This window comes from Cibotium barometz, chromosome 45 (assembly GCF_041138505.1).
Source record: "Cibotium barometz isolate CiBa-2024 chromosome 45, ASM4113850v1, whole genome shotgun sequence".
In the NCBI taxonomy this organism is placed as follows: Eukaryota; Viridiplantae; Streptophyta; class Polypodiopsida; order Cyatheales; family Cibotiaceae; genus Cibotium; species Cibotium barometz.
In genome coordinates, this window is record NC_141090.1 from 46,337,690 (window position 1) to 46,355,193 (window position 17,504).

Sequence of the window (17,504 nt, forward strand, 5' to 3'; positions counted from 1 at the left end):
CAGCAGGGGTGGAGCAGAAAACGCAGGAGAGGGAAGAGCAAGAAAAACAGCAAAACAGTCTCCTGCGTTAAAAAAAGGGAGCAGCACTCTAAAAAAAAACGCACCAGATTGATGATAGAAGGGAGGTGTTTGACGCAAAAAACGCAGACGATCCCGTAGTCAATTGGTGGAAGACACCTCTAACTCCATAGCTTCTGCATACAGCTTCCCTCCATGGCTCTGATACCAGTTGTTGGAAGAGAATGACTCAAACACAAGAGCTTGCAGCCAAGGAAGTGCAGAGGAGATAGAGAAGAGTGAGAGAGAGAGAGAGAACTCACACAATGCTCAAGAATATCTTGATTGTCTTATTGAGGCTCAAGGGAGACCTCGTATTTATAGTGATACAAGGGTATGGGCGGGCGCCCAACTTATGGGGCGCCCGGCGGACCAAATACAAAGAATGCCGTTACAAGGCCCAAATGGGGGCCAAATGTACAAGTAAATATATGGCCGCGAAGCTCTCAAAAAGAGCTACGCGATGATCAAGGTCCGGAGGCGAAACTGGGACTTTATACCCAACATATATTGCCTATCACCATGCTTACATGGTTAAAGCAATAAGGGAGGTATAGCCTACTTTTTTTGACTAGGCAGTTGGAAATCAAAATAAGAAGATACCATGGATGAGGAGACGGCAATATGAGATACAAATGCGACATGGTGCCTTTGCCTAAGGACCAAAAAGTAATTGATGTAAGTGGGTGTACAAGGTCAATCATAACTCAAATGGATCTATGAAGAGATATAAGATAAGATTGGTTACCAAGGGTTATGCACAAACATCATACAACATTGACTATGAGGAGACATTCAACCTGGTTGCGAGAATGACATTGAATATGAGAAGACATGGCATTGACTACGAAGAGAGACTCAACCGGGTTGTGAGAATGGCAACTATAAGAGTTGTCATTGCTATGGTTGCAGCGAAGCATTGGTCTTTACATCAGATGGATGTAAAGAATGTGTTCTTGCATGGTGATTTGCAAGAAGAAGTTTACATGATGCAACCACGAGGTTATGATCGATACACATCTAGAATTTGTGTGTAGGTTATGCAAAACCTTGTATGGCTTGAAGCATGCACTAAGAGCATGATCAAACAAGATTAGGGAGTTTTTTGTTACCATTGGATTTTAGATATCCAATGTACATTTTTCATTTTATGTAGACACATGGTGAATTGATACACTATCTCGCTTGTTTTTGGAGCTTTTGCTCATGCTTCTGAGGATTGTTGGTTAATTGGAGCAGGTTGAGAAATTTGTGGATGGTTTGACACCATCTTTGCATGTTGATGTTCGTGCACATTGGCCATGTGTGTTCAGATGTGGTTCGTCTTGCTACAACCCTCGAGACGTGAGAGAGTTCCAAGTCTGGGACTCAGCACTAGGGGCATCAGAAAGGCAAAGACAAGGATAGCTAGTCGAAGTCCAAGGACAAGGCAAGTACTTGGCCTCACCCTTGAAGAGCATCGCACCAAGATGGTTGCTGGATTGTGATTCCATCGAGCATATTGAAAAGGATTGTTAAAGAACACGAGGAAGCGGAATGGTAAGGACAAGGAGAAGGCCGGTTCGTGTGCCGCAATAGTATCTAAGACATGGTCACCATCTGTCATCTACTCCCCCTTTCGCTCTCACTAGTATCACAACTGCTCTTCACTTGACCCAGTCTAGGAGGATCTCAATGGTCCTTGGCGGGCATGATACAGTGATTTGCTGAGGGATGCTTGATGGACATCCGGTTTCCATACTCTTTGATGAAGAATCCTCAATGGACATCATTAGAGACCGTGTGGTTGAGCAGTTGAAGTTGCCTACGATGGCGGACACCAGTGGTGTAGTCCTAACCACCGCCATGAGAGGCAAGCGGAAGGAATCAAACCAGTTTTGGGTTGTGGAGACCATGGAGGATGCCCCATTGGCTATTGGGGAGTTTTTTGAACATCACATGTTCAAGGTGGCACCTTTGGATCATGTGGATATTATTCTAGGCCACCCATGGCTGTATGATCTTTGGATGTGGTCTGCCACAAGGAGCACGGGTTGACTTTCCAGGATACTTTTGGCCGCTCCTTAGAGGTGATTGGGGAGTCCTTATCATCTCACACAGGCTTGTAGGATGTAGGCATGCAACATCTCTTCAGAAATAGACCCGAGGATGTGGGGTCACAGTGGAGTGGTTTTCCTAGGATGCAACGACACGATGTATCACTGCATATAGCTGCATAGGGTGTAGGCCTGCCGGCGGAGAGCAGTTAAAGAACGCAGCACTGGTTGCTGCAAGGCTTAGAGAACCAGCACTGCGAGTTGGAGAAGATCACAGAGCCGCGTGGATGGAGATGCCGGCAGGAGAAGGCTGGGCAGCCGTTGTGGAGGCTGGACGGGAAGATGAGCTGGCATAGGTGGAGAAGCTGCCCTGAACGGCACGGGCGCAACGGGTGGCGGCTTGGGTAGAAAACTCTGCTCTTCAGGAGGGCAAAACACAGCAATGATCAGCAAGACAAAAATGCAGAGAGGACAAGGTTTAACTTGGTGTTTTCCTTCCTTGTGGCACCATGAATGGCGGCGTTAATTTCAGCCTGCTGTGGACAGCTCGTGTGACCTCGTATGTGCTTGTGCAAGGGTTGTATATGCTGCTGGACAGTGGGCTGGATAGCGGACAACATAGAGAAAAACGCAAGGGAATAGGTGGCTGGATTGGGCAGCATAGAAAATGTCGAAACCCTAAAGGTTAAAAACGCAGAAATGCAAAAAATACAAAAACCCTAAAAGTGCAGAAACCCGAAAAATACAGATGCCAACATGAGGAGGAGAAAGATTCATGGCTTGCTTGAGTTTTGATACCATATTGGAATAAGCAGTCCCAGGCTATGGAGCCTCATAGATCACCATGGTGGGTATGTGGAGAGGGATGAAGCTTGAAGGAGAGAGGAGATGGAGCTTCAACCCATGGTTGTGATGCACAAGGATTAGAGAGAGAGAGAGAGAGAGAGAGAGAGAGAGATGTGTTAACAACCAAGAGAGAGCAAGATTGCAGAACTCAAATGATACTCAGTGTGATAATGAATCCACCCAAATATATGCTTTTATAGGCACAAGTGCCTTATCTTTTAACCCCTAAATAAGAGGGTGTTACACACCACTAAGGACACTTGACCTGACTCCAGACTAACTACAAAATACCAAACACGTGTATGGTATATGTTTGGGCTATTAAGCTAGACGGCTTGGAGGATTTGGTGGCAGATAGACATTGCATGTTAGACGAGTATGGACACTTGTTCAGTGGTGATTTCCTTGAGGAGTTACCTCCGTCACGACTTGAGGACAACCACGTTGATCCCCGTTTGTGCCCCATACCAGAACAGTCGTCCCGAGATGATAGAGCTTAAGCAACAATTGGAAAAAATGTTGGCCAAAGGCTTGGTCTGTTCGAGCTCTTCGCTATTTGGTGCTCTAGTCCTCTAGAAGAAGGATGAGAGTATCCGTTTGTGTGTGGACTACCGGGCTCAACAAGCTCACTGTAAAAAACAAGCCCCACTGCCTCGCATTGATGACTTGTTGGATCTAGCAAGCTGCATCTGAATTCGGATACCATCAGGTTCGCATACATCCAGATGATATTCAAGACGGATTTCCAGGCTTCGTTCAATTTGTTTGAGTTTCTTGTGATGCCATTTGGGTTAACGAATGTCCCGGCTCCTTAGCGGATGATGTCCTGGATCTTCCAGCCTTTCCTTAGGATATTCATCAATCCTCTTGGATGATATCTTGGTCTCTAGCAAGGCTAAAGATGGGCATGGGAAGCATGTGGAGACGGCCCTGTGGTTGATTGATGCCCATAATATGCGGCTTCGCTCTCTAAAGGCGTAGTTTTTCATGGTCAAATTTTCCTTTTTTTGTGACATATCTGTTGGGTGTTTCAGAGCTTTATGTGTGCTCACCTTGTGTATGTATATGTATACCCATGTTCGTGTGTCCATGTATATGTGTATTATTTATGTATGTGAACCACCCTCAAGTGTGTTAGTGTGTTTGTGTGTGTGAATAGCCTTTATGGCAGATATTTTGTGTGAGTGCGCGTGTGCGTGCGTGCGTGTGTGTGTAAGCAAGGATGTCACAGGCTATGCCATGTGTCATTGCTCTAATGAGAGTGACTGAGTAAAAAGTTAAGGCTTATGCCTGTAAAAGCATTGTATATTGAAGGTTTTACACCACATTAATCCAAGCATTAGATTGTACGTGCAATACAGTCTCTCTCTTGAGCTTTGTTCTCTTTATCTCTCTACCTCTCCCTACATCTTTCATCCTCGTTATAGCTCAGGCTTGAGCAAACCGCCCGTCTCCTCATTGACTTGTTTGTCTTCCTGCTCTGTGATCACCAGCCAGATCCCTGTGCGTCTTGCTGCACCGTTTGCTGAAAGGACCGTCCCACCACACTAGCTCAGGTGGAGCTTGTGATATCTCTGCCGACTGAGCTGAGCTGAGGTGGTTGCTCAGCTGGCTGACCCGGGGGGCAAAGACCCTGGCTGAGCCGTCTAGGTACGGGCGGAACTCTACTTCATTTGGGCTTACGTGTCGGTGTGGTTTTTTCGCCCTCTTCGACGCTCCTACTCGTCTCTTGTCCGTCTGCTCAGCCCTTTGCACCTGAGCTCTTGTGCCGACCTTGGTATGTCCTTCATAGCAACACTCCAGTTCGCGAAGACAACCATCTTCGCGAAGACAACCATCTTCCCATGCCGCTGCTAGCACAGTGCTGCAACCGCTACCTTTGCCAACCCAACTACACCTCTTCCGGCATTCCCCTCTGCACGATGACCTTAGCATCAAGTACCATGTCATCAACTAAATTAGGGATTCTCCAAAAATCATGTGAAACTTGCAAATTAGAAGTTCTGCACACTTTAAAATTTGGGGCCAAAAAATTGGGGCAAATTGGCCGAATCGATGCCCTTCCATCATAAGAAATTTGGGGCAAATTGGCCGAATCGATGCCCTTCCATCATAAGAAATTTGGGGCTTTCTTGATTTTTACATCAAAATTGAAGCCTTTGCATGAAACAAAATTTGGGGCTTTTACAAAAATTGCCCTCTACATCAGAAATTGAAGCCTGTAAAAGCTTAGAATTTAGGAGTTTTTCTCAAATTGGCCTCCTGAACCAAAATTCAAGGGTCTGCACCTTTTGCATTTTGGGGCTTTTCCCAAAATTGGCCATCCGCATAAAATTGAGCAAAATTGAAGAGTCCAAAATGTTTGATTTTTGAAGCTTTCGTAAAAATCGACATTTATTGCAAATTTGATACTTCCTGCATCAGTTATCGTCACCCCCATGGGGTACTAGAGGCGGTAGAACCTTCAACCGCCCAACATCATCTTGGCAACACTGAGATTCGGCATCAACACTCCTCAGATCCACCAGAGCGACTCCACCAATGTTGACTTCCTGTGCAGGCTCTATGTACCGAAGGATTTTATTCTCCACCAAGAAAAAGTAAATTTTAATGATTTTTTATGTATGAGTCAATAATGGTTCTTTGCCCGAGAGGTCCTTGTAATAAATGTTTGTGCGTTTTTTGTGCCTTCACCTATAAAAGACTCCATGTTATCCTTTATCCTTGTTAGGAGCTGGGAAATTTGTGGTTGTGTTTCTAGATGATATCTTGATACATAGTCGTACTCAAGAGGAGCACGTCGAACATCTCATGATTGTCTTGAGGATTTCGAGATGGGAGAAGTTGTATGGCAAGTACACGAAGTGTGAGTTCTTTAAAAGAGAGCTCATATATCTAGGACATTGGATTTCTCAAGATGGGATGAGCATAGATCTTGAGCGGATACAGAAGGTTTTGGATCGGCCAGTTCCTCAGACTATGATGCAACTTAGAGCGTTTTTGGGATTCATCGTCTTTCTTAAGAAGTCGGTGAGGGATTATTCACAGTTAATTGTGTCTTTCACGGACCTCCTTAGGGGTAGAGGATGTAAGTCCAACAGCCCCATCTCTTGGAACGGCATTTTCTGGTCTTTCCCTCAGGACTCCATGGCAGCCACCCCGTCAACCCCGATTGAGGCCGCCGTAGCTTTCTTATCTTTTTCTGAGCCGGACCTTCGGATCCTTGCCACAACTGTTGCAGCACTAGAGGCTTCCACCCTGGTTTGCAAGATTGTCGGTAGCCGCCGCGCGTGTGGCCAACTCACGGATCTTCAGGCTAGCCTCCTAGGTGCGCCTTCAAAGATCGCAGACATTCATCCTTTGGGGCGTGGCTACTACTAGGTTGAGTTCGACTCGCCAACGGCATCTGATCTTGTCATGCAGCTGTGCCCTATTACATTGCATGTGGTCGAGGCCTTCTTTGCACGGTGATAGCATGGCTTCGACCTGGCATCCAACCCTCCCGTTGGAGTTTCAGGCTTTCCCGTGACAGTCTGCTTTCAAGGCCTCAGGAAGGAATACCTTCCTCTTCTCCCGGTGATAGTAGTGCCATTGGGAGAGTGATACCCCCCCCCCCCTCGGGTGGTTCCCCCTCCTACTTCCCGCTCAGATCCTCATCAGGGGGTTGAGGGAGAAGCAGGTTCCCAGGCCGCGGAGAACCAGGTTCCGACCATGGATGACCCATCAGCCCGCAGAGTGGCGGACGGTTGGCCCCTGCCCGGGTTGTCCGCTGAGCACCAAAGCTGAGCGTTCCCGCCGTGCGCGCCAGGCTGGCAGCATGTAGGAGGATCCAATTCTGGTAGAGAACCGTTTCGAGCACTTATCATAGCTCCCGCCGGCGGACAGTGGACCCCCTCCTGTCACAGAGAGAGCAGCCCCCCCCCCCCCCCCCCAAAAAAAAAAAAACGTGGCGGCTGATTCTTGGTTGTGACTTCTCCTCTGGCCATCGGTGCCCAGTGGGGCAGGTTGACTCCACCCTCTTTTTGTCGAGCCTTCCCCAGCAGCCTTCGTCTAATGGATACCCCTTTCAGCAGTGTCCCTCTCTAGCCTCTCCGCGTCCCCGCTCCCCCTCGCCTCCTCCCCACCCTCGCCTCCGACTCTACCCGCAGTTGTTCCATTCTTGGTTGTGACTTCTCCTCTGGCCCTCGGTGCCCAGTGGGGCAGGTTGACTCCACCCTCTTTTTGTTGAGCCTTCCCCAGCAGCCTTTGTCTAATGGATACCTTTCAGCAGTGTCCCTCTCCAGCCTCTCCACCTCCGCGCTCCTCCTCACCTCCTCCCCACCCTCGCCTCCGACTCTACCCGCAGTTGTTCCATTTGCTCCTTCCTTTTTCTCTCTCCCCCCCCCCCCCCCCCCAGCCTCTCCAGATCATTCCCGTTGGCCCCCTGCAGCCCCTGATCCGGAGAGGAAACGGCCAGCGAGTTTCGTTCATTGCTTGATTCATCGTTTCTCAGAGCCGGTGGAGATGACCATTGTGGCCTCACCAAGGAGGGCTCTCCCACCTGAGACTCCAGGCGGCTCCCCAAGGATCTTGGGGCAGCCTCTGGATTGTAGTTTCTTCCGGTGCCTTCCGACGGAAGGGACAGATAGGTTTGAGAGGACTGTAGCCTCTATTCGGGTATGTGTGGTCTTCCACCACTGCAAATCCTCTACGCCAGAGAATGGCGCGATGATCTTCTCTTTCCCCTTGAGCATAGCCCTCGGGTTAGAGTGGGATCCAGAGTCGGTGGCTGCTACCATTCAAGATTAGGCAGTTGAGCTATTGCATCATTTGCAGGATCTCCGCATCATCGACGTTCTTACTCGTATGTGGCCTCTGGCCAAGATGGAGCTTGGTGGATCAGCCCGCAAAGACCAGGGAGGGGAGATGGTGACCTCCAACCCGGAGGTGTTGCTTTTTGTGTTCATGCATACACCTCTATCATAGTACCTCTCCCCCCTTCTTACAGATTTCTCCATTGTGATGGAGCACGGAGTATGCATACTCTCGCGCTCGGGTAGAGTGGCAGTACATGGAGGGCAGGATCCACGCCCACTTGGCGTGACTTCGCACCAGGACAGATTGTGACTATTCCCCGTCTAAGCCCACGTCCAAGACTCTTCGAGTGGAGGGTAGTTCCGATAGTTCCACCTCTCACAGAGATTGATATGAGGATTGTCTCATGGAACATTAGGAGGGCCTTAGTGCTTTCAGGGACGAGGTGTCCTTAGAGGAGAGCTACAGCGAGCTATGATGGGGGGACATATCGACATTCTTTTCCTCCAGGAGCATCATCTTACTGAGGGGCGTACCCGTAGCTGCGGGAAGATTCTACCAGGCAAGAGTCGTACTTTTTGGTCTCCATCCTTGGGCCCTTCAGGGACGCAGGGAGGAGTGTCTCTCTCTGTCAGTGGAGCAGCTTCTGCCGTCTATTGACAGGATCGGGAGTCCTAATTCCAGGACGTGCTTAGTGGGTTATCATTTTGGTTGGGGAGGATAGTGTTGGCTTCTTCAACATCTATGCCCCGAATGCTGTTGCAGGTAGAGCTATCTTTTGGAGCACTGTCCGTCAGGCCCGGCCCCAGGCTGATTTTTGGTGCATGGGCGGTGACTTCAACATGATAGAGGCAGCATAGGACAAACTTGGAGGTGGCATAGCCACAGTCTCAGGAGCGGAGTATTGTGCATGGGGGAGATGATTCTGATTCTTAGGGGACAGGACCCTTGGCATCTTCCAGAGTTTAGGCGTAGCTGTGGGAGTCTTAGCTTCTCTCGATTGGATAGGCGGAGCACTGGCTCCAACCTCTCTTGGTTGGACAGGTTTTTGTCAACGAGTGGGCATGGTTGGTATCCTGGCAGGCACTACATTTTCAGATCATGCCCTAGTTATTTTGTCCCTAGAGGACCCATGGAGGCATGACAGGCATGCAAGCTCCAGGTTTCCAGGCAGCCTCATTCAAGACCCCGAGATCTGCATCCGGATTGAGCATCCGGATTGAGCAGATATGGGAGGGACTCGACTTTTCCTCAAGCTCTGCAGCGTGCACTTTGGATGATGGCCTTGGGGAGATCAATATTTTCTTACAGGAGGCAGCCCAGAGTAGATTGGAGGGATTTCGGGAGCAGGAGAGGAGTATGAAGAGAGGCCTAGCCTCTTTATAGTGTCTTCAGGAAAGTTCCCCAGAGAGCCCGTGGATTGAGAGTCAGATCGCTGTTGCTTGCATGGAGATTCGGTCCATTGAGGAGGGAGGGTGGAGTATAGATACCATGCCAGGGCTTCGTTCTGGACTCTGGCCGGTGAGAGAGTTATTGGAGACTTCTTTGAGATAGCTGGCCCACACAGGAGGAGAGACGATGTTCGCAAGCTGCGTGGCTAGGATGGAGCTATTGTTTCTAATCCCTCGCATGTGAGAGCCATCGCCACAGATTTCTTCCGATCTCTTCTCATTGGTGCCCCATTATCCCCCTAGGTGATGGATGCGCGCGAGAGATTCCCGAGGCACACGGGAGTGGTGGTTCCCCCCTTCCCTTTGGTCTTTTTTATTGACCCCTTTCACTTCAGAGGAGCTTGCAAAGGCGGTGAAGGCATTACCCAGGGGCAAATGCCCGGGGGCGGATGGGCTTCCTGTTTCTTTCTTTCTTCGCCATTGGGCCTCATGGAAGGTGGCCTTCGCGCTGCCTTCAATGAGATTATGCTCATCACATATGCCATGCCAGAGAGGGTCACAGAGAGCTTGATACATTTGATTCCCAAGGAGGGTGGTGATAGATTGGAGATTCGGTAGTGGAGACCCATCACCCTTCTACGGACGGCCTATAAGATTTTGGCCAGGGTCATCAACAGGCAACTTCAGCCTTCTCTCCCAGACTTGATCCACGACACTCAGACTGGTTTTGTTCAGGATCAGAGCATTTTGGACAACATCTTTACCTTTTGGGAGGTGACAGCTTCGGCCAAGATGTGGCAACATGACCTCATTGTGCTACTCCTAGACTTTGAGAAAGCTTATTATAGAGTGAATTGGAGCTTTTGGGGGGGCACTATGAGCAGGATGGGATTCCCCATGGAGTGGATTCGTGGAGTCTTAGGACTTTATTCAGCATCTCACAGCCAGGTTCTCATTCAGAGAGCCCGAGGCGAGAGATTCCCTCTTTCCCGCTCGGTTCGACAAGGCTAACCCTTGGCACCGTACCTCTTTCTATTCGTCGTCGAGGCCATGAGTAGCTTTCTCTCCACCCAAGAGATTGGACTTTAGGGATTACGCCTTCCCCTCTGCACGTAGGAGTACTTGATGGATCTTCACAGAGATGTGAGCGTGTGGTTTCAGTCCTGCCTTTGAGGACAGATTTGTAGCCAGTCTACTTCGTGCTTGGGATCATCTCAGGCCAGCCCTCAGACAGATTGTTCCAGTGGCCTCAGAGGAGCAACGTCGGCAGCCTTTGATCTGGAACCCCTGATCCGTTTACCTAGTGGCCACATGCTAGGGGCCCGACCGCATATATCTTGGGGCGCCTTGAGCATGGGACTAGCCAGGTCTCTCGGAGATTGGATTGCACATAGGTAGTTACCTCAGGTGGAGCAGGAGAGGGTTGACAGGGATCCGGGTTAGAGACAAGCTCAGCATCGACATTGGCTCAGCTATTCCTCAAGAGTGGCTGACTCCTATTCCAGACCCCCCCCCCCCCCCCCCCCCCCCCCCCCCCCCCCCCCGCGGTGTGGCTCGGCGTGTTCACTAGACACGATATCCTCGTGGCAGTCCATGGAGCAGATGAGGACAATGGTCTGCTCGCTTTTTCTATTGGATCCCATGGCAGACCAGAGAGATCAGAGCACCCCTTGGAGGATTTGAGAGGCTTCACCTTGTAGAGGGTGAGGGTGATTGGTTTTTGGGCATGGGAATGGCACATAGATCCAGCATTGGCCAAGGTGGCCAAGGAGAGACTTTGGCGGCTATGGATTTGGGAGTGCCGACCTCTCACGTGGTTGCAGTGGGACCGTGGAGAGTGGACTTGGCATGATCCCACAGATCGGGTGGAGACTCTGGATGCCCCTTTCTTTGCATATACAACGTGGCTTGGCTGCAGGATCTAGATGCCTGAGATAGATGGCACATCGGTAGCAGCAGCACACTGGCAGTCTTAGGGCCTATCACAACGCTTCCTTTCAGATTTCTTGAAGAGGATTTGGGACAAGGAAGATCACTCTCTGTCTTTGGCTGACGGCACACTGGAGTCTGGCGGTTGGTACTTGGCTGCTTGCTGCCCAAGGTGCGGCCATCCCCAGGAGTCTTAGCAACATTGCCTTTGGCATTGCTCGAAGGCTTGGTCCACTTAGTAATGAGATCGGGATCTTTGTTTGGCCTCTTCTCAGTGCCATTAACCACTCCCCACTTGTCTTTATCTATGAGACACATTTGCATTTTGATGCACCAAGTATGGTACTTGGATTCATCAAATTTATCTGTTTTATCAAACATCTTTCCCATCATTTTTGCCATGGTACTCAACCTGACACTCACACACACAGTGTTACACAAATAGGGAAGTCTTTTATAGCTCTATGACTTTACAATGGAGCTTGTCTTTCACCCAAAAAATGCTCTACTCAAGTATCCCTTCACCAAATAAGTGAAGATGTGTACACAAACTTTGACCACTCAGGTAATGTGACTTTGCCTTGATCTTGAAACTGGTCCTTGAATCTTTGGCTAATGCAGTTTGAGCTTTAGTTTTAGTGTGTAAATACCTTGGCATTTGGTTAACACAGCACACCCTTTAATCCTTTTCACTAAGAAATGCAAAGAGAGAGATGCTCTTTATAGTTGAAGAAAAACAGCAGGCGGTGGAGGGCAATTTCTCCTTCAATCATGGAGTAAATCGAGCTGTTTTACGCTGTGCTGTTGCGCCCAGAGCTGCGCCAGAGGGTGATGTGGTCAATGGCTACGATTTAACCTCCAATTAGGGCTAATTTGAGAAGGGATGGAACCTGGTTCTTTGCAATGAGCACCTTCTGATTGTGTTGCTAGAATTGCAAAAGTACTCTCAAAGGCTCCGGTCTTGGGCTGGTTTACTGCTGAGCCAACTCGCCACAAGCAGGGCTACACAAGCCCCCACTGAATGCATATGATTTTATGCAATGTGAGGCTAATGAGAGCCTCCAACTCTCCTTCTCTTCTCAGCAACACAGGAGCTCTGTGACCCCCACCTGTTAATCTGATTGTAACCGTCTGGTTTCGTGCAATTTCAGCAAGCTCAAGACTCGGAGCTTGACGCCCTGAGGGGGGCTACTAAAGCCCTAGCACAATGGTTGCAAAGGATGCCAACAAGAAGGCAATCGAAGCCTCCGAGTAGTGCTATTTTCACACTGTTTCTGTCACTCAGAAAAAAACAGCAAGGAGTACCTTCATTATAATGTTGCTCTAGCATCAATGTTGTACCCCATTGAGTTTGGTGTTGATCAGGAGCTTCAGATTGTTGATGACGGCCTTGAAGGAGGTCTCTACACTAATGCTTCAAGATTGATGTACTCAACCCTCTTTCACAATGCAATCATACCACCAATACTATGCTTTCACACAAGGTTTCTCTCACATAGAGGTTTCCTTCTTCTAACGCTTGTTCACACCCACAATGGTGTGTCCCACTAAGAGATGATCCCTCGCTTAATCTCTCAATGTGCACTAAGAGAATGAGAGGAATGGTTAAGATATTGATTAGGGTTTGTCACAAAGCAAGATTCACATAGAATGTTGTGCTCACATAGAGACTTACACACGTGTGGACAGATTTGACACCTCCTTCACTCCAATGTGCCACCCAATGAAGTGATGAATCAACCCCAAATGCAACAAATGCAACAATGAGTTTCTCACCAAGAATATCACTTAATGATAATAGAGAATGCTTGTGAGCAAATCACACATACACCGACAATCTCTAAGATGTATCTATCAACATATGAATGATTACACTCCCATGGAGAGCTTTGATACCATGTTAAAAGACATGGTGTGAGCTTAAGCTTGACAATGATTGAATAGATCACACAATGGAAATGATTATCACATGAGCAAACTCACACCACTAGAGCAACACATGCCACCACTTAGATAAGAATGAGATGTAACCGATGAGCAATAGAATGTACTCAAGGTCACCACAAAGCATCACATAAACACATGCTAATGAAAATACCAAAGAGGAGAGTATTTCTACAAAGGACCACTTAGTGTATTGATCACTAAGCAGGTATACAAAGCATGGGCATTGCACTCTCCACTTAGCTCTTTACTTAGCACTGGAGAGTGAGTAGTATACCTTGTTTATATAGGCTCAGGAGAAGGGGGTGCCTAGAGTCCATGAATCTCTCCACCTCCCTTAGATTTCCTACCAGTCTCATCTAAAAGGTGATATCTCAATCATAGGAAAGTATCTACTAGACCTACACTCAGTTACTCTAGTAAATGAGCCTTCTAACCTTAAAACAAGACACTCTAAGGTATCACTAAGGATCTCACACTAAGAATGGGTGCTAGATCACATATTTTCTAACACGAGATAGATGCTAGTGATTTCATGATAGGTGCAGCGTTGTTCCAAGATGGTTGACTTGTGGCGTTTGAAAGCAAGAAGCTTTTTTTTTTTCCGAGAAAAGATTCTTTCATTGGTTATATAAAAAACGCTCATAGGGCTACAAAAGATCTCTCTTGCTCATAAGAGAAAACAGAGCAGTGAATACAGCAAGGCAGCCCGGAGAGACTCTCCCTAGGTGCTGCAAAATACAAGCATCAGTACAAAGGATTGAGAGGCTAAATCATACAATAGGGGGGGGGGGGGGGGGGAAAGCCAAACAGGTGGCCTGTAATGCCAACGGGGGGATCCCGTGTGTAAGGTGTAGAAGGGGCCGCAGCGCCAGGTGGTGTGAAAGGCCTGGCGCCGCAAGATCGCCTCATCCGAGTCGCCTCAGATGCGGTCATACTGTCCTCGCAAGGCGTGGATCAACTCCTGCCAAATCCCCCGTACAGTCTTTGCTGGGGGCTCCAGTCTCCCCTCAAAGGCCGTAAAGCACCGGGCCCTCCAGGTGAACCAAATGGTGAGGCTGCTGAGGAGCTCCCATCGTAGATCCCTCTCCTGTGTCCAGCTGGCGGATGAGAAATCCGGTGCCGGAACCAGGCGAGGCTGGCCCCTAATGAATTTGATGACCTGACTGTCCTGCTCCATCTCATAGCCCATAGCAGGCCCTGACGAAGTCGACCAAGCAGCGGCACCCCATGTAAACATACCCTCTGGAGAGAGGGGAGCCGGAATACGCAGCATCCGCAGCCAAATCTGCTGCGCCTGAGGGCAATCCCAAAGGCAATGTCTCTGTGTCTCCATAGGGTGGCCACATCGGACACAGGCCGCCGGAAGACCGCTGTAAACAAGCCAAGTGCCAACTGCTGAGCCCCTGTGGGCGACCAGCCACTGGAAAGTCGAGATCCTGCGGGCTTGTCGACTAGCCCAGAGCCGAGCCCAAAAATCCTCCAGGAACTCCTGTGAGAGTCCCTGTAGCCGCCAATGCCCCGTTGCAGCTGGAGAGACCGTCCTCCTCGCCGTCAAAATATGCCGCCCCAGCCGAACAGTATACTGGAAAAAGGTGATCTCTGTGGCCTCAAGGGATGCATAAGGATCATGCCACTCGTACTCCCCAGGGTCCCACTGTAGCCGAGCCAAGGTGCGCGCAGCATATGCCCATATGCGCCAATCCGGGAGCACATCAGCAGGGTCGGGGTCAATATGCCACTTCCGAGAAGCGGCGGCCACTACCCGTATCCTCTGAAAGGTGCACTCTGCAACCAAAGGCGACTCCACCTTCACTCTCTGAAGAAGCTATCAGACGTGCATAAGATCATGCACGGTTTTATGCCGATAGGCAACGTTCACTGAGGGAATGCTAGTTTATTTGAGAGTCCCCAAGAGTTTAGAGACGTTACGGACATGGAAGGTTTGGAAGTTATCCCCTAGGTACTTAGGACCTTACAGGATCTTGAAAAAGATTGGTGAGGTTGCGTATAGACTAGAGTTGCCTCCGAATGTGAAAGTTCATCCAATCTTTCACGTCAATTGACTGAAAGAGATGCTAGGAGCTAAGGATAACCTTGATACACCTTAGGAAGTTATTGAGGTTGAGGACTTATCCTATGTTCCACATGAACCCGAGAGGATTATGAGACATAGATCTGTGGATACACTGCTAACGGTTTGGCTTGGACCAAGAGAGTAGACATGCTCATGCCACGCACATTGTGAGTACGTAGGTTGACGTGCCGAAGACCTACAAGCAGGCTTTTGTGGTATGGAATGCCGGAGTTAGACAGGGCTCTGCCTATGGGATTGTGTAGGGAGCCCTAGCCTTGGCTCGGGGGAGATCGGTGGATGCCAGTTGTGGTTCGGAGGTGGCCTAGCCTAGCCTATTACTACATGATTTGGTTTATGACTAACCTTGGTTTTTAGCTGTGTTTAGGGAGATTCAGGGAATGACTTTACAATTAGCATGGCACGAAAGGTGTGCATGGCTAATCGCTCCCTTGGAGCATGTGATTGTGTTAGAAGTTAGCTACTTTCTTTGCATATTGGGTCTCACCACCTTCGCTCTGAAGGGGGGATTTTTTTTTTGGGGTATTTCGGATGTCACATGTACTCTGCACTCGGTGCATGGTGACAAGATGGCTCATCATGAGAAGTGCAACAGTTGTACAGTTTTAGAACCCAGTAGGATGATATTTGTCGTACGTCGTGACCCCATTGTACATCCTTAGTCCCAGGATAAGTCAGGCACGAGCTACGTAGGTCATTCCTCAGCCTTAGCGGGTCAGTCAGTCAGTCAAGTCCCTTAATCCACTTGGAGAGAATCATTCATGCATGTAGAGTCAGTAGAAGCCTTAGGGTTTGCTTCAAAAAGCACTCTACATCCTGCATAATATGCATTCATATGCCTGTGCATCATTTAGAACATCTCAGAAGCCGTAGGGAATTTACTAGGATTTATCTGGTATTTTTTTCATATTTTATAGTATTTATTTAGCATTATTTGTCATTTATAAATATAAACTTTATTAAATGACCAGCCAACTTGACCAACCTCCAGTTAGTATAAATAGGCTTGCATAGGGCTTAGTTTATCATTCAGTCTTCAGTGTGCTAAGAGCTTTCCTCCTCAGCCCTAGGAGTTCCCTTGCCTTCAGCACTAGACTAGTCTCATCCAACCCTTGGAGTGTTTGAGGTTGCTTCAGCCAGCCCTATTTCTCCAATGCGTTTGGCTTATCTACAGTCCACAATCATTCTCTCTAAAGAAATAAAGCAAATACTATCTCGTTATCGGGATAGGGGGTCCTTCAGTGGGTAATTCGGGACCCAATCTGGTGTACAGTTCTCATATATCTCTCTCTCATGTCTTTAAAGTTTGAAGTATTAAAGTGGATTGCTAAACTCACGAAACTCAGGATACAGAAGACGGTGTGAGCATCTGTGTGGCAGGATCTTCCAATACAAAGACTTCCGCTGCATATCACATCGGAGCTTTATGCGTGTTCACCTTGTTTGTGTATACCTTTGTTGTTTGTGTTTCCATGTATATGTGTACAGTTTGTGTGTGAACCACCCCTTAAGTGTGTGTTTTCATGTGTGAACAGCCTCTAAGGTAGATATTTTGTGTGAGTGTGTGTGTGTGTGTAAACAGTGATGTCATAGGCTATGCCATGTATCATTGCTCTAATGAGTGTGGCTGAGTCAAAAGATAAGGCTTATGCCTATAAAAGCATTGTATATTGAAGTTTTACATCACATTTTACATCACATTAATCCAAGCATTACATCGATGAGCAATATAGTCTGTCTTTTGAGCTTTGTTCTCTTTCTATGTCTATCCCTCTCTCTCTCTCTCTCTCTCTCTCTCTCTCTACACCACAGCTGTGGACATCTTTCAGCCTCCTTAGCTTAGGCTTGAGCAACCCTAGCCCTAAAACCTAATGTGATCTTCGAGGATGGAATCTCGATGGATCCAGAGGAGATTGATGCCATTGTTTTGTGGTCCATACCGAAAAACATACATAGGCTTCGTGTATTTCTTGGCCTCGTAGCCTTTTATCGGCATTTTGTGGAGCGTTATGCACGGGAGACCAATCCTTTGACAAATGCTACAAAGGAGGATCGGGTATTTTGTGGACTTCGATTGAGAAGTCTTGCTTTGAGAAGCTCAAAGGTATTATGTCGCTTCTATTTTCTGGTTATTACCGGATTTGGATGAGCCCTTCACAGTTTTTAATGATGCTAGTGGAGGCGGCCTAGGAGTAGTGTTGCAAAAGCATGGGCACCCGGTTTCCTATGAGAGTCGAAAGTTCCATGCTGCTGAGTTGTGGTATTCCACATGACCATGAGTTACTTGCAGTGGTGCTCACCCTTCAAAAGTGGTGCCATTTGGGAATACACCATTCAAGATGGGTGATTTTACTACAAGGATCGACTTTGTGTTGTCAAGGGCGGTGATTTCCGCCGAGTGCCTCTACACCG

The 17,504-nt window shown here is 48.3% G+C and overlaps 1 protein-coding gene across 4 annotated transcripts in view; it reads left to right on the forward strand.

Annotated features, from left to right (window-relative positions):
• LOC147612814 (rhodanese-like domain-containing protein / PPIC-type PPIASE domain-containing protein) overlaps positions 1 to 17,504 on the forward strand; it is a 53,276-nt gene that overhangs the window by 34,226 nt on the left and 1,546 nt on the right. The window lies entirely within an intron of this gene.